At 44.1% G+C, this 26,694-nt stretch overlaps 1 pseudogene; it reads right to left on the reverse strand.

Moving 5' to 3' along the window:
* Positions 1-3,531: 3,531 nt before the first annotated feature.
* The window catches only part of LOC146810157 (uncharacterized), a 31,596-nt pseudogene continuing 8,433 nt past the window's right edge, over positions 3,532-26,694 (reverse strand).

The raw sequence follows: 26,694 nt of genomic DNA on the forward strand, positions 1-26,694 counted from the left end.
GTAGCAGAGAAATCGGTCTAAAATTCTTCAAGACTCTGGGATCGAGGGAAGGTTTTTTAAGAAGAGGCTTCACTATATAACCTTTTTCCAAGCCAGGGGAAAAATACCTTGTATTAAAGCCTCGTTCATTACTTCCAGTAGCGGGGGAAGAAGGATCTCCCTGCACTCAGATCTAATGTGGAGAAGACTATAGCCCCGCCTAGCTGTGTCAGCATCTCAGCAATATTAGGTAGAGGGTACTTGTCAGCTATGACAGCACGGTTGAGAGCACGCAAGTCCACACATAGTCTCACCTCGCCAGAGGCTTTGCGAGCGAGTACCACAGGATCCAGCCAATCACCCGCCTCAGTTTCAATTATGATTCCTTCTTCTTGCAACTTTTGCTGTTCTTTCTGCATAGACTCCCTCAGGGCTAATGGTACACTACATACTTTACACGTGATAGGGGTGGCACCAGGCCTCAGGGTGATTCAATGTGTATAGCCGGACAAACAACCTAACTTTTCGCTGAAAACCTGCTCAAATTCAGTGCGTAGATCATTCACTTGTTCAACTTTGACAGAGTATGGTGTACCAGTAGTATCAGGAAGTGGTGGAGGCAGGTCTCCCTTCAAGACTATACATGGATCTCCACCCGGAATCAGCATGACACAGAGATCGCCCTGGTGGATCCAGCTTATTATACTGTCGCCCTTTGAGGAGATGTAGATCTTCCCAGCTGTGAGTTTGCTTCTATACTCTACATCACCCTCAAAATAGCCAAAGAACTTAATAGGTTGACCACCGTAAGCTAGCGGTCGGATGTCGGGTTTGAAGATCTTCACCTTACCCAACAAGGAAGTATCATAAGAACTCTTTGGGACCAATGTGATTTTCGCCCCGGAGTCAAAGAGCATTTTAACAGGATGACCATTTATGAGAACACTGTCGATGGGACTTTTGCATTTGCTCTGACAGGTCTGAGTTACAATCTCACCACAATGTAAATCATCAGAATTAGAGTCTGAGTCGTTTTGAACCCAAACTTCTTTCACTCGCTTGTTCTTTTTAAATTTTGAAGCTCTACAGGCTTTTGCCACATGGTTAATTTCTCACAATTAAGACACTTTGAGTTCAAAGCAGGACAAGACTTGTCATTGGCCAGGTGACCAACCATGTTACAGCGGTAACATTTTCCAGAGAAAGCACTTTTAGGCATGGAAGATTGGTGCTCACTTTGCTTAAACGTTTTTGTTTTTTCTTATGACTTGTACTTTATCATTAGTTGTGTTTACAGTCCCTTTTTTTCTTTTTTTATCACTTCTACGCAAGCTAAAGAGTGTTCAATACGTTTGGAAATGGAGATGACTTCATCAAGTTTGGGATCATCCTTTTGCCATAGTTCGTCCTTGACCTTCTCTATGATGCACCTAACATAAATTGGTCACGTATATGTTCCTCAAGAGCACGCTCAAATTTGCAAGTGGAAGCTAGTTCACACAAGTGAGTAACATATGCTTCAACGGACTATTGGGGTTGTTGTACGCACTTCTCAAAATGGTAACGTTCCAAGGTGGTGCTGATTTTGAGGAGGTAGTGCTTGTCTAGTTTTTTCAAGCAGATCTCAAATTCATTGAGGCTGTCGGCTTCAGTATCATTGAGGTCTGGTAAGTGTTTGAAAACTTCTTGCTCTTCCGAGTCCAGACAGTGTAGAAGTAAGGCTGACTTCCTCTCTGCAATCAGTGACACACTACACACCCTAGCGTAGTTGAGAAAAACCTTCTTCCACTTTGACCAGCGGATGGAGGGCTTGCCTGGATTGGATAAGAAGAAGGGAGGCGGGGTGAAATTCTGCATCGTAGAAACAGTTGTGTGCCTGTCACCGTAGAGAGTGAGGTGGTGAAAGCACTTTAAGATGGAGTGTGCTTATCACTGCTGCAAATGGTGCGAAGGCACATATGAATATAGGTGTGCCTATCACCCTAGAGAATAAAGTAAATGCTGTGTCTATCAGTGGAGTAATGTTGATAATTGTGAGCATATGTACTGAAATGCACTGTGCCTGTCAGCGGAGCAGGCAGAAAAGATGTTTATAAGTACTGTAGTAGCTGTGCCTGCCAGCATGAGAGACACATGTAGAGTAGGTAGGTAAAATGAAAATAATTGAAGCAGGTAGACGGGAAGACAAGCTGTGCCTGCCAGCGAGAAAGTAGAGGGAGACAGGTGGCCCAGAACAAGCACTACGTAAGGCCGTGCCGGTCAGCGGAAGCAGATGGTATGCTTGTATGCGCAGGAACAATGTATAATGTGAGGTTAGAACTCATTAATTTATATGCGCAGCTGGGAGCAATAAGGCTGTGCCAGTCAGCGGAAGCAGGCGGTATGTTTGTATGCGCAGTCAGAAAGTATAATGTGATTCTAAAAGTCGTTTAGTTTATAGGCGTGGCTTGGAGCAAAAACAACGGGAAGCAGGTAGCAGCGCTCTCCGTAGCTTGAACCAAAATGCTCAGCGATGCTCTGTTGCGTTCTTGGTTACTTGGCAACGTGCGTGGCTCTGTAGAGGATGGTTCCATTGTCAAGAGTACGCAACGGAGATGCGTCATCAAGGAAGCTGTATATTTTCCTCAAAGCGGTTGTCAGGGAAACAGCGAAGCACGCGTTACTGGAGACCCGAGGAGCGCGCGTGTACAACGGTAAGATAAAAGAAATAAGTGTAAAAACATGCGGTTCGTACGCGGAAAACGCAGGGGTGGCAGGGTGTACACAGTACCTTGTAGGCCAGGCCAGGGTAAAATTTGTCGTGCGACAGTCAGTTGTTACCGTTGAGTTCAGAGATGTGTTAGGATGTCTTGTTGATTCTGTAGTTCAGGATGTGGGTCAGTTTCAGGATCGCCGCCAGTGTAATAAAGCAGGTACACTGGGGAAGTTAATAGAAGGAAGTTTATTCTTGAAAACCAAGCATCTACAGAAGTAACGTCCTACCCACAGGGCGACAGCAGCAGCTGACTTGTGAGAGTTCTAGAGCAAACCAAACCACATGAAAGCTCTAGAATGGAGTAGATGACATGCAGGCCATTACAATCTGTAAATTCTTTTTTGCAGACCTTCTTACAGGAACAATATCTGTGTTGTATATGCAACATATGTTGCAGCATCAAATGCAAAGTTGGTTGCTGCATCCCCCCTCAAATGCTCCCTCCACCTTCTTGTCTATTGAATTATTAGAGAGCAAGTCTTGGGTAGCCAGTGGAGATGAAATACTTGCCAAAAGGGATTTGTCCTTCATAGCTTGTAGGAATTATGTACTGAAGTCTGCCAAACGGTATCTGAAACTGAGAAATTTTGGAAAAACATCTTCACTTCATAATTCAGGGGTAATGCAACGAAAGTGTTTGCTGGAAAGGATTGAAACAGTTCATTAGGGTCCATTCTCTGAATGGGCATCTGGATCCCCATTCCTTCTCTGATAATATTTATCACCTCAATGAGCTGGACACTTTGAAGTTACTTGTCCCTATGCTGCTCTGCTTCATCATCATTATCACTGGGCTGTTATAATTTTTTTCTGCTTTTAGAGAGCTTATCTATAAAGTTCTGTAATTCATCAGGTGATAGAGTTATTATTTCCCCAGAGTCTGGCACCGTCTCTGTGTGCTTCCTCTTGTCTGCATGCTTGCAACGTTCCATATCGAAAACTAAAAAGAAATGAAAGCTTACTGAAGCTTAAGCCATTAAATGTACTTTCATTGGCCCCACCTCGTAGGGAATCTCATTAATAATTAGGGGTCACAGTCCCTCCCCAGTGCTTAATGTGAGCCAGTGGTTGCCTGTGGGGTCCACTGGCACTCATTTGTGGAGAACAGCACTTATGGGACGTTTCTCAAGAGCAAGAGATTGAAAAACACACATAGGGGAACGAAGGAGAAAGAGAACGATGGGAAAACTGTCACAAAAGGAGAAAGCAGGGGTCTTTAAGAGTAAGGTAAAGAGACAGGAGGTGTATTGTAGTCAATTAAAGAGAGACAAGATGGATTCCAGACTACGCAGCTTTGGTATTTGGCTCACTGACATGCATAGTGCAGTCGTTGGATTCTGGGCAGAGCTTTGGCCACAGGCACTCATTCCTTTACAAATTAAGCACTGTCGCCAGCCCTCCCATAATGCGTTTGGAGACTCTGGCAGATAGACATGAAGTGATCCAGCTCAACATTGTCTCCACCAGGTCCTCTGTGCTGGCATGAAATGTCGCGCAGGAAGGCGTTGCTACGAGCACAGACTATGCTCGCTATGCCACTGGATTGAAGCTAGTCTGGCTGATGAGGGGTGATACATCAAAACTGGTCCCAGGATGCTTGTTTTCTCGCTCACTGAGGAGCTGGACTGTTTCCATGGGTAGCAGGGTCAACTAATTTGCATATGGCTGAGTCGAAACTGGGGTGGTGTGGCGAACAAAAAAAATGAACTTAACCCATATCTATTACTGAGGGTGAATGCTTGACAATATTCAGCATTGACATCATCTTTTTGTGTTGTTATAAGTCTCCCTAAGTGGGAATGGTATGCCCAGACGTGAGTTCCGTGCTCGCTATGCCACTGGATTCAAGGTGGTACAAAAGGGGGTGGTGATGGACGGAGCATCAGAACCAATCAAACCCTCACACCCAGTCAACAGATCTGGGTTTGATCCATCACCGTTCTTTAGCCCACTCTGCCACCCCAGTTCAGACATGGCCATATGCAAATCAGACTGACCCTGTGCCTCATGGGAACAGTCCAGCCCGAACTACCAAGCCATGCCTTCCCTGGACCGGAAACAAGCTTCCTAGGACCGGTTTCTGGCATTTCAGCCGTCTTCAGCCGGGCTTGCTTAAATCCAGTGGCAAAGTGAGCAAGGGACTCACGTCTGAGCATACCCTGCCAACTTGTGGCGAACAAAGCGGTACAAAAGGGGGTGGTGATGGACGGAGCATCAGAACCAATCAAACACTCACACCCAGTCAACAGATCTGGGTTTGATCCATCACCGTTCTTTAGCCCACTCTGCCACCCCAGTTCAGACATGGCCATATGCAAATCAGTCTGACCCTGTGCCTCATGGGAACAGTCCAGCCCGAACTACCAATCAATGCCTTCCCTGGAGCGGAAACAAGCTTCCTAGGACCGGTTTCTGGCATTTCAGCCGTCTTCAGCCAGGCTTGCTTGAATCCAGTGGCAAAGTGAGCAAGGGACTCACGTCTGAGCATACCCTGCCAACTTATGGCGAACAAAGCGGTACAAAAGGGGGTGGTGATGGACGGAGCATCAGAACCAATCAAACACTCACACCCAGTCAACAGATCTGGGTTTGATCCATCACCGTTCTTTAGCCCACTCTGCCACCCCAGTTCAGACATGGCCATATGCAAATCAGTCTGACCCTGTGCCTCATGGGAACAGTTCAGCCCGAACTACCAAGCCATGCCTTCCCTGGACCGGAAACAAGCTTCCTAGGACCGGTTTCTGGCATTTCAGCCGTCTTCAGCCAGGCTTGCTTGAATCCAGTGGCAAAGTGAGCAAGGGACTCACGTCTGAGCATACCCTGCCAACTTATGGCGAACAAAGCGGTACAAAAGGGGGTGGTGATGGACGGAGCATCAGAACCAATTAAACACTCACACCCAGTCAACAGATCTGGGTTTGATCCATCACCGTTCTTTAGCCCACTCTGCCACCCCAGTTCAGACATGGCCATATGCAAATCAGTCTGACCCTGTGCCTCATGGGAACAGTCCAGCCCGAACTACCAAGCCATGCCTTTGCTGGAGCGGAAACAAGCTTCCTAGGACCGGTTTCTGGCATTTCAGCCATCTTCAGCCAGGCTTGCTTGAATCCAGTGGCAAAGTGAGCAAGGGACTCACGTCTGAGCATATCCTGCCAACTTATGGCGAACAAAGCGGTACAAAAGGGGGTGGTGATGGACGGAGCATCAGAACCAATCAAAAACACTCACACCCAGTCAACAGATCTGGGTTTGATCCATCACCGTTCTTTAGCCCACTCTGCCACCCCAGTTCAGACATGGCCATATGCAAATCAGTCTGACCCTGTGCCTCATGGGAACAGTCCAGCCCGAACTACCAAGCCATGCCTTCCCTGGACCGGAAACAAGCTTCCTAGGACCGGTTTCTGGCATTTCAGCCGTCTTCAGCCAGGCTTGCTTGAATCCAGTGGCAAAGTGAGCAAGGGACTCACGTCTGAGCATACCCTGCCAACTTATGGCGAACAAAGCGGTACAAAAGGGGGTGGTGATGGACGGAGCATCAGAACCAATCAAACACTCACACCCAGTCAACAGATCTGGGTTTGATCTATCACCGTTCTTTAGCCCACTCTGCCACCCCAGTTCAGACATGGCCATATGCAAATCAGTCTGACCCTGTGCCTCATGGGAACAGTCCAGCCTGAACTACCAAGCCATGCCTTTGCTGGACCGGAAACAAGCTTCCTAGGACCGGTTTCTGGCATTTCTGCCATCTTCAGCCAGGCTTGCTTGAATCCAGTGGCAAAATGAGCAAGGGACTCACGTCTGAGCATACCCTGCCAACTTATGGCGAACAAAGCGGTACAAAAGGGGGTGGTGATGGACGGAGCATCAGAACCAATCAAAAACACTCACACCCAGTCAACAGATCTGGGTTTGATCCATCACCGGTCTTTAGCCCACTCTGCCACCCCAGTTCAGACATGGCCATATGCAAATCAGTCTGACCCTGTGCCTCATGGGAACAGTCCAGCCCGAACTACCAAGCCATGCCTTCCCTGGACCGGAAACAAGCTTCCTAGGACCGGTTTCTGGCATTTCAGCCGTCTTCAGCCAGGCTTGCTTGAATCCAGTGGCAAAGTGAGCAAGGGACTCACGTCTGAGCATACCCTGCCAACTTATGGCGAACAAAGCGGTACAAAAGGGGGTGGTGATGGACGGAGCATCAGAACCAATCAAACACTCACACCCAGTCAACAGATCTGGGTTTGATCCATCACCATTCTTTAGCCCACTCTGCCACCCCAGTTCAGACATTGCCATATGCAAATCAGTCTGACCCTCTGCCTCATGGGAACAGTCCAGCCTGAACTACCAAGCCATGCCTTTGCTGGACCGGAAACAAGCTTCCTAGGACCGGTTTCTGGCATTTCAGCCGTCTTCAGCCAGGCTTGCTTGAATCCAGTGGCAAAATGAGCAAGGGACTCACGTCTGAGCATACCCTGCCAACTTATGGCGAACAAAGCGGTACAAAAGGGGGTGGTGATGGACAGAGCATCAGAACCAATCAAAAACACTCACACCCAGTCAACAGATCTGGGTTTGATCCATCACCGTTCTTTAGCCCACTCTGCCACCCCAGTTCAGACATGGTAATATGCAAATCAGTCTGACCCTGTGCCTCATGGGAACAGTCCAGCCCGAACTACCAAGCCATGCCTTCCCTGGACTGGAAACAAGCTTCCTAGGACCGGTTTCTGGCATTTCAGCCGTCTTCAGCCAGGCTTGCTTGAATCCAGTGGCAAAGTGAGCAAGGGACTCACGTCTGAGCATACCCTGCCAACTTATGGCGAACAAAGCGGTACAAAAGGGGGTGGTGATGGACGGAGCATCAGAACCAATCAAACACTCACACCCAGTCAACAGATCTGGGTTTGATCTATCACCGTTCTTTAGCCCACTCTGCCACCCCAGTTCAGACATGGCCATATGCAAATCAGACTGACCCTGTGCCTCATGGGAACAGTCCAGCCCGAACTACCAAGCCATGCCTTCCCTGGACCGGAAACAAGCTTCCTAGGACCGGTTTCTGGCATTTCAGCCGTCTTCAGCCAGGCTTGCTTGAATCCAGTGGCAAAGTGAGCAAGGGACTCACGTCTGAGCAAACCCTGCCAACTTATGGCGAACAAAGCGGTACAAAAAGGGGTTGTGATGGACGGAGCATCAGAACCAATCAAACACTCACACCCAGTCAACAGATCTGGGTTTGATCCATCACCGTTCTTTAGCCCACTCTGCCACCCCAGTTCAGACATGGCCATATGCAAATCAGTCTGACCCTGTGCCTCATGGGAACAGTCCAGCCCGAAATACCCGTGGGAAGGGTATGCCCAGATGTGGGTCCCGTGCTCTCCATGCCACTGGAATCAAGCTATCCCGGCTGACAAGGGGTGAAACCCCGAAACCGGTCCTAGGATGCTTGTTTCCAGTCCAGGGAGGACCTGGCTTGGCAGTTCGGGCTGGACTGTTCCCATGAGGCACAGGGTCAAGACTGATTTGCATATGGCTTGGTTCAAACTGGAAAGGCATAGTGAGCAAAAAAACGATGGATTTAGGCCCAGATCTCTGTACTGGGGTGAATGTATGACATTGTTCTGCATTCTGTCCATCAATTGTTGTTTTTGCTTTTGGCACCCCGAGTGGGAAGGGTATGCCCAGACGTGGGTCCCGTGCTCACCATGCCACTGGAATCAAGCTATCCTGGCTGAAGAGGGGTGAAACCCCGAAACCGGTCCTAGGATGCTTGTTTCCAGTCCAGGGAGGACCTGGCTTGGCAGTTCGGGCTGGACTGTTCCCATGAGGCACAGGGTCAAGACTGATTTGCATATGGCTGGGTTCAAACTGGAAAGGCATGGTGAGCAAAAAAACGATGGATTTAGGCCCAGATCTCTGTACTGGGGTGAATGTATGACATTGTTCTGCATTCTGTCCATCAATTGTTGTTTTTGCTACTGGATTCAAGGTAGCATGGCTGATGAGGAGTGAGACCCCGAAACCAATCCCAGAATGCTTGTTTTCCAGTCCAGGGAGGACCTGGCCTGGCAGTTCTGACTGGACTGTTGCCATGGGGAGCAGAGTCAGGGCTGATTTGCATATGGATGGGTCCAAATTGGTGTGGTGAGCAAAAGAACAATAGATTTAACCCAGATCTTTGACTGGGTGTGGATGCTTGACAATGTTCAGCATTCTGTCCATTATCTTTTTGTGTTGAGGAAGAAATGTGCATGCTATAGCAAAGCTTTCATGATAACTATGCTGAATGTTTTTCTTACCTTACCCACATTGCCATAATGCATCTGGAAACAGCCTTCTACCATATCGACGATAGAAAAAAAAAGCTGGACTCAGAGGATGTGTGGTGTATTGTGGTTAAGAGGAGGGGATTGGAATTAAAACTAACAAGGGACTAAAAGTTGTATAGAGTTAATTGATTTAACTGTCTGTCTCAGGTGGGAGTGAACCTGAAACAGTGACATCTGTGTTTGGGAATGCCAGTGCTTGACCACAAGGCCTGCCCTTCTATACTGAAATCCTGTTCTCGACTTAACATTTTCAAGTCAAAGGTTCCTGAAGTTTCTCACAGGAATGCACTTTTAGTACAACCTCATAGCAGCAGCAGTAATATCTGCCTTTTGAACTTGTGGCTAGTTTGATGTCCAACTGGTGCAACCTGATCTTTGTCTTTTGCCCAACACACTGACTACTTGATATCTGGAAGCTGTGATAACTAAACATTGAGACCTTGAACTGGCAAATTTGCCATCTTAAAACATTACCAGTGACTATGGTTGACCCTTTGATCTTGTTGGGCAGTGGACTTTCGTGTTATTTCTTCTCTATTATCCGCTACCAGATCTCAAACCCACTGGTTTGGCCAGGAATCTACCCAATGCCATTGCAAAACTAGAGCTAAAGGTAGGTGTATCATAGAAATCTTGATACATTAAAGCTTTCTGTCTGGCACTTCTGACCCACTGGCTCACTATACCAGTAAACCTAGTCCAGAGTACAGATGATTATTCATGAAAATTGATAAGGACAGTCAAAATGTTTCCCATAAGGTTGGATGCAAGAACTTATCTTATTTGAAGTATAACATCTTGCCACCTATCTACTAAATATGTGCTTTTACCTAAGCCCCACAATAGGTCGGGTCCTATTAATTTGTATAGGCTTCTTTATTTCAACTGCCCTACTTTCTTACCTGTAATACCAGAACAATTATTTTCCTAACATATATGGAATAAAGAAACCCCTGCTGTACATTCTTAGGATATTACAAGTCACTGAGGAGTTCAATGGCCATATGGAGGAAGAAGGATGAAGTGAGTAGTACCTTTATATGGTCATGGAACTCCGAGGTGATTTGCAATATACTTATAATGTATGGCAGGGGGTACTATATTCCTTATAATACATCGTCACACTATCACCCTTCCCACAAACCATTCATAACCTTGGTGTGGTGCTCTTTCTAATGAAAGATAGGATGTTTGTAAACATGAAGAATAAAAGAAGTCTCTATTGTGAAATTAGTCACACCAAAAAGTGGTTAAATATTTGTTGCACAAATATATTAGAATCAGTTTTATACAAGTCTAATTTAAACTCTGAAGCTCGGAATGTGTAGAAACATGCAAGAAGATTCTTTGTATCCTATAAGTACCGAAATCGTGGACATACTAAACATTTTGGCTTAAATATTTCCTTTCTGTTTATTGCTGTTCATCCAGAAAAGCAGAGCAGAAGAAGCAAAAGCAATTTTTTATTTTCATTTTTTAAAGTGTAACTTTATTATGTTCTGTGATCTGCCTTTCACTTTAGCTGCTGGATGTAGCAGCAGGCATTGTGACATCAGAACCCAGCTTTAATAAGTTATTACAGTTATGGCTATGTGATTTCTTTATTACAGACAACTAGAGACGTTGCAGGCCACCTGTAATAAGGACATTAGCGATTGGCTTATTTACAGGCCCTAATACATTATACAGTTCTTACAGGGCAGTAAGTTTATTGATTGTTATTACCTCAGTCAAACACTATGTTAGTTCCAAACCCTCAACCTTGCCCTAGATTGTTCCCCTGATTACCCTTGGAGAGTTAAGTGTACAATGGTATTAAAGTGGTTGTCCAATTGCAGTGCCATAGGGCCAAGACTTTGGGAAAGCATTAGAAAAACAGTATTCATCATAGATGTTACCCAGTAGCCAGTGCCTGGGCCGGGCCCAACAACAAAATAAAGCATGACAGAGGTAATAGAAATATCCTGAAAAAGTCAACAAAATAGAGAATGTATTTTTACTTTACCTAAGTGATAGTGTTTATTGGCCCTATCAATATTATATCAAAGTGTTATTTGACCATTGCACTTTTTGCAGACCTCACTACCCAATGGAAGACAATATTCAGGATCCTAAAAGCCACAAAAAAGTCACTACTAATTCATCATATAATATTTAATTTGATCAGAAGCTGTGAAGTCTGAAACTATTTGCTCTGCAAAGCACCCTAATGTTGATTTCCACCCACTGCAAAAAGGTCCATGGGATTCCTTGACTCTTGTGTCAGACCCTGTTCAGGAGACTACGTGACAGACAGGGGCTCCTGGGCCACAACCTTGGGGGTTGGGGCCTTTTGTTATATGGTTCCCACTAGAAAAGGTAGGACTGTGTAATAGGATGACAGAACTTCAGAATGTAGGGATTGAGTCCATCTACAACATCAGAGACTTTTGGCCCAATTCCTAGTTAGCACACAGTGCCTCACCCACACCCCTAACCTTCCTGGGGCAGCAGGTGATTCTAGCAACCTTGAACATGGCACTCTGATCCCCAAAGGAATCATGGAAACAAATCTTACTCCTTTCGATGTTTAGTTATGCATGCCCATGGTAAACACAAGAAAGATACAGATTAAGTTTTCAATACATTTTTTGAAACAATCGTAGTCTTGCATAGAAAGAATGAGCTGCGATCATTAGGAAGATACAAGAAAGCAATGTAACAATCATAATATATATGGTGAAAAGAATAAACAGTCCAACCATGGCAGCCTGATTACTATATATTTCTCCCTTTCACTACCCCCACTCGGAGAGCATACCCGATCTCTTAGGTTAGCCTGATCCCCCATACCTGGATAACTTGATCAGGGAATCGGCCTGAAGTGGGATTGCCAATCCTTCTCTGAAGATCTGCGTCAGCAAAGCTACATGTCGAACACAGCCTTTCGTTCCAGGACAGTCATGACCAGAGTGCTCCTCTACCCTCTGAAGTCCTGTGTACCATTTATACAATAAAAGCCACTGTATTAGAGGTGTAGCTCGGATGCAATGATATGTCTAAATGTCAGAAGCGGTCTCCAAATGGGCAAAGCAAGCACCAGGATATCTTGTTCTGTGTTCCTAGCCTTGAAAGGAGTGTACTGTTTACATAGCGAGAAAAGCTTTCTAAAAACAAGCAACATGTATAGCGTCTTCTCTGAATATTATCGTGCAAGTGAGGAAATATGAATTTTTATGGTTAATTGTGTCCCCTATCTTAGACCCCAACGGCTCCATGTACATGTTACAAGTACATGTATGTTCCCTCCAGTTCCAGCTATGAAGACGCAAATATATGTGCGTCCAACGTCAACGTGTCCTCTTTCAGATCCACCATGAATGGGTCGAATATTCCATTCCTAAGTATGATTGGCCACCGACTTTATATGGTTCACTTTTCACATTTTTCAGTTCAGGCGAGTAGGCCCTGAATTCTGCCATCAAGCCTTTTTCTGCTTCTGCCTCTGAAATGCTCCAGCTTGGACCTGCATCTGTATCCATGAACTTTGTCCTACTCCCTGCGCGGCTAACGGTGCCTGACGCGGCCTGTTGCCTGCCAAAAACTGTATTCAGCCTTCAAGTTATCTGCTCCACTCCTCATCCAATGCATTCCTGTCTAGTAGTTTAGGTAAACATCCTTCCAGCTACCGAGCAAAGAGCTTGGCCTCGCTGTCTTTATGCAAGTAATTCATAGCCCCTGTTACCATGGAAGATTCCTGCCCCCTCGCATCTCATGTAGACACATAGACGCTTGTACATGCACTAACAGTTAGTATAGAATAGATTCCGTCCGAGAAACCTTTCCTTTTGGATAACACAGTTCCTTAAACAAAGATATTAGATACGATTTGGGATTAGGTTGACCTGACCCCCCAGACTTTTTGTCTCCACATGTAGAGCTAAATGTCAATTCCCCTTCACCCTCTAGTTGCACGTCAATTACACGTCATACGGCTGCGCGCGCATCTCTGCCAAATATTTCTGCTGACACTGCAGGATTCTCTTATGGATCCACCCACTTGTGACATCATTTTAAATGACGTTTCTAGTATACGCCTGTTATTACGCCCATTTTCATTACGTATGTGTATTCTTATCTGTATTATCAGCTGTTACGCCTCCTGCATCTGTCTTAATGCAATGTTTTTCATATATATATTGTTACTTGTCAATAATGTATTGCCTATCCCTTCCTGAACCTTCGTGGTGATGGAATAAGATTGCCTAGTTCGAACTATGATTCCTTTGTAAGGAATAAAGCCCTTTTCAGAACCTCTAATACCACGGATTCTGCCTCTCATTTTGACTGAGTTATTCTTACTAGACTTTACCGCATAAAAAATAGTACAGGTAATTTAAATATTTACCACATAAATTGGCGCCCGAACAGGGACACTTTCTCATCTCACGCGCCGGAGGTGCGTTGCAGGCCCGGTCCTCTGCCACAGCTGGACGGACAAAAACGCGTACCCGCAGGATTTCCTGTATCTCCTTCCGGCCAAGCGGGGGTGACTGAGGCTGCGATCAACACCCAGACGAGGCGGTGAGACGTGCGAAGTATCCCGACCAGAGCCTAGCTGAGAGAGCAAGATCCGAGGTATACAGAGGCCCACCAGGTTCCGAAGTTTCCGAGTCGAGTCGAGTCCAGTCCGGTCCAGTTCAGTTCAGTTCCGAGGCCTTCCGTTCCGTGCTACCCGGTGAGTACCATTGCTGGGGAGGCAGTTAGACGTGCACATTGGTTTGTGCCGGTCCTGACGGGTTTGGGTACACAAATCCGGTCTGCACTGTTTTAGCAGTGTATCTGTACTGTTTAGCAGTATATCCAGTATGTTCATGTATATAATCTAGTATTATCTAGTATTAGTATTATGTCAGTAGTTAGTTTCTCTTAATTATCATTGTTCGTTAAATGTTAAATGTTAAATGTTTTACTGTGTTCAAAAATTGTGGTATGAATGAGTGTTCATCATTGTGTTTTTCGTATTAATTGTGTTCAAGTCCAGTTTGAGTAAGAATCAAGTAGCAAGGTTTAAAGATGCCGTTCTTTTCAAAACTAAGACAGATCAAAACTAGAAAAGGAGTACTCGAAGAAGCTGTTCCCATTCCACCTAGGGATACTCCAGGGTATTTTATGTATCATAAACATGGCTTAGATGCCGTGTTATATCTTGATTTATGGGTGGACTACACCAAGGATCTAGCAGAAAGTCAGAGATGGCCCGCAGCTGGGACATGGTATGCAGATTGCATCATGAGAGTAGAAGAAGAATTATGGAAAAAGAAAGCCAGACAGTCACAGAAAGATGCCATTGAACTATGGCGTAAAGAATCGCATAGGCGCACAGAGAAAGCGCTCAGACTGGAAGAGAAAAGTAGGGAAAACTCAAATAAAGCCCGAGAAAATATATTAATTGAGGAAGGTACCCGAGTAAAAACAGAACAAGTAGACAGACAACGAAACACTCTTATGAATGGTATGTATCCTCTTTTGGCCGAAGGTTTACCTAAGGCCACCCCGGAAATACCGAAAGATTTGCCACCCCCATTACTCCCGATTAAAGCACATCCCAAGACCGCAAAAGATATTTTCCTTTCCTCCTATTTAGACGATGTAGCTCCCGAATATGTTAATGTTCCGCCACACACACCACCTGTCGAGGGTGCTCAACGCCGAGATCATCCGCCCCCAACTCCGCAACCACAAACTCCTCCGCACAATCCAACTTTTCCTGAATCCACAGTTTCTACCTTACATCCCACAAATCCTTTTATGCCTAGCACCTCAGAAGGTGCGACAGGAGGTGCGGCAGCAATTTTCGCCACGCCACCATTACGAAGCAAATCGTCTCTTAGAGATTTAGCAAACCAACGTACACCACAAATAGCAACGTCCGACATGTTTAAGGAACATCTTATAGATTGTAGATATGATCCAGTGCCCGGTAAAAATGACAGAATGCTGCTATCATCACTACGTATACGACGAGCTTCAACGTATTTAACGACATTACCAGGAATGATTAAACATTTAGACAATATATATCGCTTTGTCCAAACAGGGCAAGGCCCTGAAAGTATTGACGAAGCCATGGAATACCAGAAAGTGGATGTACAGAGACTACTGTTACGTTTCTTCATAAACTGCTTGATCAGAGACAGAGATAGGTCCGAGGTAGATCAGGATGAAATGCAAGTCCTTACCAGATGGGGTCAGAATATATCAGAGGGAAAGCACGATAAACAGACATGTATAGTAGCTATGTGCCGAAAGATACGCAAGGAAGTAGAACGAACACATAAGGCCAGATCGGAGGCAGACAAAACTGAATCAGAGGGAGAGGAGGAGGAAGAATCAGAAATGCCCACAGGACAATTAGAAACGATTGCTTATGTAGGTAGGGGAAGACCCTGTAACAATACCAGATACTTTAATGACCCGATACGTCCGATACGTCCAGAATGTAACAGACATTTTCAAGCCCCTATGCTAAATGCGAAGTCCCCTGAACACTTATTCCAGGCTGCTGATAAATTACTCCGAGACCGAAGGGGGTATCATATGCTCGACTCTATGGATGAACAAGAATTAGCTAGGTCAGCAGTACAATGGGCTGACAGTTCTGAAAAATACAGTGATGATGCGTTAGCACACACGTTTTTGAATCTTACCCCAGACGAACAGCGTTTAGCTGGTATATACATGATACAGCACCTCGTTATATTGTATAGAAGCCAACGTTCCGATCCTGGTCCCCTACCTGATATATTGATAGAATTACTCACGAATAAATGGAGAGGTTCGGGTACTGATTTAATTAAAGAAATTCTAGAGTATCGACACCAGTACATTGTCTTCGTATGCCCAGAACATGTTTCAGTTCCTCCCAAGTTGGAAAGAAAAACGTATCACATAGACAGACAGAATCCCTTACGCGAAGTACACCCAATCAGAGGTGAAGACAATACTTTTAAACGCGTGTTTGTGTACACGCCCATAACAAAAATTGAATTATTAGAAATGAAGAAAGTAGTACCTAGCCATGACAAAGACCCAGCAGGTTTCCACCGTGAGATAAAAGACATGTTACTCATGGGAGAGTATACTTATCCTGACATTATGAAAATATTAAAGGTTTTATTGCCTGCCGGTATTTACGAGAAACTCAAAGAAAAGGAATGGGAGGTGGGAGACCAAAAGATAGAGTGGACAGCATTAGAAAACGAAGAAAAAGCCCGAGCTGCAGGTTCAGGGCTTGGGGAAAAGACTACAGCCTTACCAGGATTATTAGTGCAGGTACTACCACGTCTATTGACTACGAAAAAGGAAGACTGGGGTGCAATTTCGGCCTGTAAACAAAAACAAGATGAAGACACTAGTGATTTCTATTCCCGATTTGAAAAATGTTTTGGTATTAATAGTGGCATAAAAGCAAGTAGTGAGTCGTATCCACATCTGTTTGTGACAAAATTAGTTGAGAATTCCCTGCCCCAAGTTAAAGGTAGAGTATTAAAATTCGAGAGTACCTGGCAAGGTAACACACCGTCACAGATGTTACAAATGTTACAATATCATCACAATAGAATTAGAGAAGAACAAGAAAATGAACAAAGACGTATGAAAGACACGAAAATGAAAATGCTTGTTGCACAGTCAGTTCCAGCTGATGGTCATAAAAAGGGTACAACACAGTCCAATGATTCAGTAGGTCCTGTTAGAGGGACATGCAACTATTGTAAACAGCCAGGTCATTATATACACGATTGCGCAGTTCTAAAACATAATATCTCTACGGGTATAACGAAAGAGAGACCACGTCCGCCTAGACAGGATCAGATCCAACAACAAGTACCTCAGAATATACAGCCTATGCCAGTTCCACAACAGACCGCACCACAACCACAACAACAACAACAACAACAGCCACAGCCTATTGCTGCAACACAAAACACGACACAACAGATGTACCAGTATGCACAAAATGACTATCCAGAGTATCAGCGCTACACATGAAATAGCCTAGAGAGGGAAGTTTGCCCACCCCTTATTGAGGTTCCCGTAGATCAAGAAGGTCCTTATGTACAGAGTCAAGTATTAGGGAAAGACAGAAAGTTTCTACTCGATACAGGGGCAAGCAGAACCACTATCCGTCACAGCGAAGTCCCAGGGGTACCCCTCTCAGGCTCACAAAATATTTCCCTTGGTTTTTCAGGAAAGCCCACTATTAATGAAGTATCGCAACCGCTTGCATTATCGGTCGGTCCATTAACACGGACTACAGATCTATTGCTCACAAAATCATGCCCAGAAAACTTGTTAGGTATAAAAACATTGAAAGCTCTAGGAGCTGTAATATGTTGTTCTCCGGAAGGAGTACGACTATTTTTGCGTGACTTTAAAGGTCACTATGTGTCTAGAGACATGGATCATCGGTTACAGAATCTACCTGCACATTTATGGGCACAAGGCCCCACTGATGTAGGTTGTATGCACATTACACCATACCGAGTTACACTCAAAACAGGAGTAGTATTACCACGAATACGACAATACAAGTTACCGCCAGATGCTGTTGTGGCTTTACTGCAAATCATTGACGAGCTCATTGCACAAGGAGTGGTTGTAGAAACGGACTCCAATATATGTAATTCCCCGATAATTCCGATTCTTAAACGAACTGATCCAAAAGCACCACCAGTATATCGATTAGTTATTGATCTACGAGAATTAAATAAAAGCATTGTATCACAATACCCCGTGGTCCCAGATATCTCTTCATTGCTAACAGCCATAGATTCAGAAGCAACGTTCTTTACTGTAATTGATCTCAAGAACGCTTTCTTTAGCGTCCCAATTGATCCGGAAAGCCAATATTTGTTCGGATTCAGTTTAAATGGACGAAGTTTTAAATTCACACACGCACCTCAAGGATTCACAGAAAGCCCCAGCATCTATAGCCAAGCACTGAAAAGAGAACTTGACAGTATCCACATGCCAGCTAACACTGCCTTGCTTCAATACGTCGATGATCTGCTGATCACCGCCCGAAGCGAACCTGAATGTGAAAAAGCATCACTGACGGTTTTACATTTCCTAGCCGACAAGGGGCACAAGGTGTCCCCTTCAAAGCTGCAATTCTGTGTCCAGCAAGTTGTGTACCTTGGGCACTTGCTGTCCAAGGGGGGAAGACAGCTTACACCCGACCGTATCCAGTTAATTGTTAACATGCCGACACCCAAGACACAAAAGGAGGTACGGGCATTCATAGGCCTCACTTCGTACTGTAGGCAGTGGATCCCTCAATATGCATTTCTAGCAAAGCCACTCATTCAGTTGACAACACAGGAGGCAGCGACATCAACTGTCCTCCCTTGGACTCAGGAACATACGCAAGCTTTTGAAAGCTTAAAGAAAGCTTTATGTCAAGCACCTGTTTTAGCAACACCATGTTACAACAAACGTTTTACACTTTTTGTTACAGAACGTGAAGGTACTGCTTTGTCAGTACTCGCGCAGGAACAAGCAAGATCACACAAGCCAAGTGCTTATTTTTCCAGTACATTAGATCCCGTAGCTCAGGCTCTTCCTGCGTGCCTGAAATCAGTCGCAGCAACAGCTTTAGCAATCAGACAAAGCGATGCCATAGTGTTAGGACATCAATTGACAGTACAAGTACCACATGCAGTAGAGGTTCTCTTGAACCGGACCCAAACACAACACTTGACCATAGCAAGACTGACGGGTTATGAATTAACATTGTTCCAGCCACACATAGAAATCAGACGTTGTAGTACATTAAATCCTGCCACACTTTTGCCAGTGAGCGGAACAGACCCATTGGCACATGATTGTATTGAAGTCATTACTATTACGACGAAACCCAGACAAGACTTGACAGATATTCCATTATCAGATCCAGACCTGACATTGTATGTAGATGGTTCATGCATGAGAACAAGTACAGGAGAGTTAGTGGCTGCTTATGCAGTCACAACAGACACTGAAGTTATTGAAACAAATTGTATAGATACCTTGTCAGCTCAAGCAGCAGAGCTCATCGCTCTGACCCAAGCCTGTATTCAAGCCAAAAATAAGAAAGTCAACATATACACAGATTCACGTTATGCATTCGGAGTCGTCCATGACTTCGGCGTGCTTTGGCGAGAGAGAGGTTATTTAACTTCTCACGGTGCCCACATCCAGCACGGTCCCCTTATTCAAGCTCTGTTAGATGCAATACATCTGCCGACTGCAATATCGATTATGAAGTGTAAAGCCCATACAAAAGTGACTGACATTATTTCTCAGGGTAACGACCTAGCTGACAGAACAGCTAAACAGACTGCTCAGAATCAGACTCATACAACTGACACGACAAAGACAATAGTTCCGACACCAACACGCTGCATGACAGTTAAGGATCCCGCCCTTGATGTAATTGACATACAGACACATGCTACACCAGAAGAAATAAAGAGATGGACTGAATTAGGAGGGATCCAAACGGATCAAGGATGGATGACAAAGGGAAAATCTATATGGTTTCTCCCCGACTCAATGGTTCAAGTCATCATTAACACAATACATAGTCCAGCGCACCTAGGAGAGAAAGCTATGCTAGACAGTATTCAACACATTTGGTTCAATAAACACTTGCGAGCAGCAGCTAAACAGAAAGTACGTACCTGCATGATTTGTTGTCAGTTCAATCCAGGAAAAGGCGTACCTGTAGACCAGGGTGGATTTCAACCCCCCGATCACCCTTTTGAAGTCCTCCAGATGGATTATGTCCAGATGGAACGATGTCGAGGATTCAAATATGTCCTCGTAGTTGTATGCGCTCTTTCCCGGTGGACAGAGGCGTATCCCGTCTCAGATTACACTGCCCCGACTACTGCCAAACAGTTAGTTCGAGAATTCTTCCCACGGTATGGTTTGCCCCGTGTCGTGTACTCAGATAATGGCCAACCGTTCTTATCCGAGCTAATGAAACATGTTTCACTTTTGTTAGGCTATCAATGGAAATTCCACTGTGTCCGACATCCCGAGGCAGCAGGTCTCGTGGAGCGGCATAATCAAACTTTGAAAATTAGACTGTCCAAAGTATGTAGAGAAAAAGGTGTCGACTGGATAGTAGCTTTACCAGTTGCGCTCTTTTACATGAGAATGGTAGCACACTCTCGAACAGGGCTATCCCCGTATGAGGTGATCTTCGGTAGACCACCAAATATGTGGGGGACGCCTATACCCCGTAAAATAACTGATGTTGATTGTAATATGCTGACAGATTACCTGGCTTCCTTGATGTCTGCACTACAATCTTGTCGTTCACAGGTAGCTGCAGCTTTTCTCGATAACACTGAGGTGAAGCCCCATGACGTGGTTCCGGGAGATCTGGTACTGATAAGGAACTTCGACAGAAGGAACCCGCTGGAGCCTCGCTGGCAGTCGCCTAAACTCGTCTTATTGACCACAAGGACAGCTGTGAAGATTGAGGGACGTAAAGGGTGGTTGCACTCGAGCCATATCAAAAAATTTCATGGACTATCATCCGACTTGAACTATCAGCCCTGCATTCCTCACAGACTGACTCAAAACTCCCCCTGGTTGACAAGACAGAAAAGGAAAACTATAAACTGAAACTAAGGTCTAGCAAGTCAGACAATTTGATTGTTTAAGTCCTCTCCAAGGTGAATCGGTTGAATTTGTCTCTGACATGTATCCTCTAGACCGAAATAGAGAGAGAAATAGACAGAAACAGCTAAAAAAATATGCGTACTGTAAATCACTTCGTAGTCACTGCATAGTGACATTGTTAATTATGTTTTTTCTAAGTCTTCTGATTATCATTACCAGTATATTATTACACATGTATTACCCTATTTCCAAGTGTGCTTTCAATGTTACTGCCGAACATTCCTTTAGCGAACTACCCCCGCATGAGTTGTCCTATAGATTTGCGCTGCGCAACAACACATTCATTAGTATGTTACATCATTCTCATCAGATCAGCAATGCTACAAATTGTTGGATATGTGGCCGACTCCCTCCCTATCAGAAATACAAGGGAGTTCTGCCTCTCTTTCCATATCCATTCACCCACAATGGCTCCTGTGGAGCATGGTTTAGTTTGATTAATTCCCTAGATTCAAATTCAGTAGTTTATCAAGACAACTGGGTTTGGGGAAACCTGAACCTAGTTTTACTTAAAGTCTGCTACCCTAACAAGGAGGGACTTCCCAAAAGCTCAGGAACTGATCTAGAAAATGAAGTATATGGATTAGGTAACTTTACACTTAATCTCATGATCCTGAATGTTGAATCTGAAGCTACACCAATCTTGCCCGCTATGTCAGTATTTCCAGTTAGAGGCGAATTATGTGTAAGAAAGAATGGTTCAATTCACATGGGCCATAGTAAATGTACCACTGTAATAGAATTCAGTGATAAAGGCAAATCTACGTTTAGAGCTTCTCGTCATTCCTACTTCATCTGTGGTCACACCGCATACATACGCCTACCCCTAGATTGGGATGGTACCTGTTACATTGCATTCCTTCTGCCACCTGTTTTCCTAGCCCCGCCCGATTACCATAGGAATACCCATTTAGTACACAATAGACAGCAGAGAGATCTCCCGATTGTCGACTACACCGAAACAGCATGGGAGCAATACACAGATTTCAATAAAGGTTTCTTTCCCTACATAGGTACAGTCACTAATAGTAAGTTGATACGTAGATTAACTAGAACCCTTGAAGCAGTAGTGAATGAAACTACTTCCGCCTTAGGCAACTTAACAGAGGAGCAGTCTGCGATGCGGATTGTTGTTCTTCAAAATCGTCTTGTCCTTGACGTCATCCTGGCCGATAGGGGCGGAGCTTGTAGGGTCATCGGATCAAGTTGCTGTGTTTTCATACCAGAAAACGCGCCGTCAGTATATAAAGCCATAACTCGACTTCATAAGATCGTAAGCCAGATACACCAGAATCCAGGCACCTGGACTTGGTCCGGTTGGTTCTGGAGCGTGTTGTCAGCCTGGGGATGGAGGATCCTATCCTTCCTAGGTATTGGCTTTCTCATTTTATTCAGTTGCTGCTTGTGTCTACAATGTGGGCCAGCGATTTGTGGTCTGTGTGCCACATCGTGTATCCCGCCTTCGAATTTTCATTCAAGATCCCGGAAGAAGAAAGAAGAACAAATGATGAACAGATTGATGGATTGATGAAGATGGATATTTCATAAGGGTCCGTAGGGGACAAGGAGGTAATGAGGAAATATGAATTTTTATGGTTAATTGTGTCCCCTATCTTAGACCCCAACGGCTCCATGTACATGTTACAAGTACATGTATGTTCCCTCCAGTTCCAGCTATGAAGACGCAAATATATGTGCGTCCAACGTCAACGTGTCCTCTTTCAGATCCACCATGAAGGGGTCGAATATTCCATTCCTAAGTATGATTGGCCACCGACTTTATATGGTTCACTTTTCACATTTTTCAGTTCAGGCGAGTAGGCCCTGAATTCTGCCATCAAGCCTTTTTCTGCTTCTGCCTCTGAAATGCTCCAGCTTGGACCTGCATCTGTATCCATGAACTTTGTCCTACTCCCTGCGCGGCTAACGGTGCCTGACGCGGCCTGTTGCCTGCCAAAAACTGTATTCAGCCTTCAAGTTATCTGCTCCGCTCCTCATCCAATGCATTCCTGTCTAGTAGTTTAGGTAAACATCCTTCCAGCTACCGAGCAAAGAGCTTGGCCTCGCTGTCTTTATGCAAGTAATTCATAGCCCCTGTTACCATGGAAGATTCCTGCCCCCTCGCATCTCATGTAGACACATAGACGCTTGTACATGCACTAACAGTTAGTATAGAATAGATTCCGTCCGAGAAACCTTTCCTTTTGGATAACACAGTTCCTTAAACAAAGATATTAGATACGATTTGGGATTAGGTTGACCTGACCCCCCAGACTTTTTGTCTCCACATGTAGAGCTAAATGTCAATTCCCCTTCACCCTCTAGTTGCACGTCAATTACACGTCATACGGCTGCGCGCGCATCTCTGCCAAATATTTCTGCTGACACTGCAGGATTCTCTTATGGATCCACCCACTTGTGACATCATTTTAAATGACGTTTCTAGTATACGCCTGTTATTACGCCCATTTTCATTACGTATGTGTATTCTTATCTGTATTATCAGCTGTTACGCCTCCTGCATCTGTCTTAATGCAATGTTTTTCATATATATATTGTTACTTGTCAATAATGTATTGCCTATCCCTTCCTGAACCTTCGTGGTGATGGAATAAGATTGCCTAGTTCGAACTATGATTCCTTTGTAAGGAATAAAGCCCTTTTCAGAACCTCTAATACCACGGATTCTGCCTCTTATTTTGACTGAGTTATTCTTACTAGATTTTACCGCATAAAAAATAGTACAGGTAATTTAAATATTTACCACACAAGCATAAACATATAAAATAACATTGCAAAAGTAATGTCAACCTAAAACATGTAAAATAGAAATCTAAAATGGAGAACCAAAGTGAACCCAAGAAGGCCTCATGAGACCCTTGTCTTGGCCATGAAAAGCTTTTATATAAACCACACAAAAAAATAACAACCCATATATTGAAAATAATGGTCACGTTAACAAGCTAAGCAAACAAAAGCCACGTAAGGACATGTCAATTAAAATATGCTATAAAAAGAATGAAAGTTAAATAAATTTATAAAAGCAAAGGCCGAATTCACATTCAAAGGAGGCTCCTAAGATGTTATCCATGTTTTCAGTGTTAAAGGAATCCAAGTTGGACTCCATATCCGCAGACGATATTTCCACAAGGGGAACAACCTTTACAACGCAACTTTTACAACGCACTACCATTACAACGCATTTTTTACAACGCATAATCCATTACAACGCATGATATTACAACGCAGGACACTACAACGCATTTTTAAAAACTACCTTTACAACGCATTCCATTACAACGCATACTACCATTACAACGCATACCATTACAACGCATAATATTACACTATACTATCCAACACTTACCCTACTGATGCACCCCCTGGAGTTAGAATAGTAATTTTTACCCCTATACTATCCAACACTTACACTACTGATGCACCCCCTGGAGTTAGAATAGTAATTTTTACCCCTATACTATCCAACACTTACACTACTGATGCACCCCCTGGAGTTAGAATAGTAATTTTTACCCCTATACTATCCAACACTTACCCTACTGATGCACCCCCTGGAGTTAGAATGGTAATTTTTACCCCTATACTATCCAACACTTACCCTACTGATGCACCCCCTGGAGTTAGAATAGTAATTTTTACCCCTATACTATCCAACACTTACCCTACTGGTGCACCCCCTGGAGTTAGAATAGTAATTTTTACCCCTATACTATCCAACACTTACACTACTGATGCACCCCCTGGAGTTAGAATAGTAATTTTTACCCCTATACTATCCAACACTTACCCTACTGATGCACCCCCTGGAGTTAGAATAGTAATTTTTACCCCTATACTATCCAACACTTACCCTACTGATGCACCCCCTGGAGTTAGAATAGTAATTTTTACCCCTATACTATCCAACACTTACCCTACTGATGCACCCCCTGGAGTTAGAATAGTAATTTTTACCCCTATACTATCCAACACTTACCCTACTGATGCACCCCCTGGAGTTAGAATAGTAATTTTTACCCCTATACTATCCAACACTTACCCTACTGATGCACCCCCTGGAGTTAGAATAGTAATTTTTACCCCTATACTATCCAACACTTTCCCTACTGTTGCACCCCCTGGAGTTAGAATAGTAATTTTTACCCCTACACTATCCAACACTTACCCTACTGTTGCACCCCCTGGAGTTAGAATAGTAATTTTTACCCCTACACTATCCAACACTTACCCTACTGTTGCACCCCCTGGAGTTAGAATAGTAATTTTTACCCCTATACTATCTAATACTTACCTTAAATGTAATTTAATATTATGCGTTGTAATGGTATGCGTTGTAAAGGTAGTATGCGTTGTAATGGTAGTGCGTTGTAAAGGTATTTTTTAAAAATGCGTTGTAGTGTCATGCGTTGTAATGTCATGCGTTGTAATGGATTATGCGTTGTAAAAAATGCGTTGTAAGTGCATGCGTTGTAATAGTGTGCGTTGTAACGTCATACATCCTTTCCACAATGGTCTCTTTGAGGAGTTTCAAAGAACAAACATGGTCAGCACCATCATCCGATGCTGAAGGCGTGTCATCCTGCAGTGTGCCCGCAGTAGAACAGCCGGGATCCAAAAACTGAGGAGCTGAAGCATCCAGATCCAAAGAGAAGAATGGCTCATAGAAAGCCTCCTGAAGCAATAGCAGTCTAATGGGACAACTACGAAAATGGGTCCTCATTGGACGAATCAGCAGATCTATGTCCATAGATTGTACCAGTTACATTGCAAGGCAAATGTTGAGTGCAGACCCATAAGAGAACCACAAACAGTGGAACACAGGCTGTACGCAGGCAAACCACAAAGGTCTAAAGGACAGGACCCAGTCATCGTTCAGTTCCTGAAGCAAAGACATTCCATAAACCTGTATCATTCATTCATGACACAGTTGGGTGTGGGTAGATCAATCACCATTTAGCCTTAAAATAGAACATCCATTGCGGAGCAGCAAAAATGGGACCAAAATACCACAAATGAGAAATAACACAAGTGATATACCTCCAAAAACGCTAGAAAACATAGTTAGTATGAAGAACGGTATCACTCCAAAAATGGTCTGAAATGTGCTGACAAAGCCAGACCGAACTGCTTTAAAAAACGTGTACTACACCTGTGGTGTTGGAAGCATTAAATATGTAATGGGCAAGTTCACCAAAATGTCGAGGCAGGTTTGTGCATAATAGCGATTACATTTTTGAGGGCGACCTTGCTTCTAGAAGCTGAAAGGTTTTGCAGGCAGTTGTAAGTGCCACCTCTTTCTGAAAGAATAAGGCTTTTAGTCTGCTCAGTTTGTGACAGTTTACCTTGAAAGTTGGAATGGAAAGCCATAAGCTAACTACTGTAAACATACGCATGGGAGGAAATAGCACGGAATTACAACATTACTACCTGAGAGACTGAAATCACATATGGGACATCTGCTTTCATCCCAGAGCAACCCTGATCGTTTAACATCAAATGACTTCTATTTAAAAGTAATCTAATGCCTGGACGAATCGAAGAAGCTGGTACTCCCTTCAAATAGCATGCCAGATTGGCCATCAAAACATTACACGCCCTATGCAGAGTTATTTCTTTACAAATAAATGAGGGGCCGAGCGAAGATTCACTCTTGTTTCAACTAAGGAACACCTCCTGTTCCCCACTTGCACATTTGTGGAAAAAACCTTCTCCTAAAGACTTATATCTATAAATGTTTCAAGCAAAATGTAAAATGAAACGTTGAAATTTGCAATGAGATATCCTGTGTACTAACCATACTACATCTGGTGTCTGAGTTACTATGAAAGGCAACTTTTCTAACTTCTCAATGTTTAACATTGTATAGACAGCGTCTTT

This window comes from Triturus cristatus, chromosome 7 (assembly GCF_964204655.1).
Source record: "Triturus cristatus chromosome 7, aTriCri1.1, whole genome shotgun sequence".
In the NCBI taxonomy this organism is placed as follows: Eukaryota; Metazoa; Chordata; class Amphibia; order Caudata; family Salamandridae; genus Triturus; species Triturus cristatus.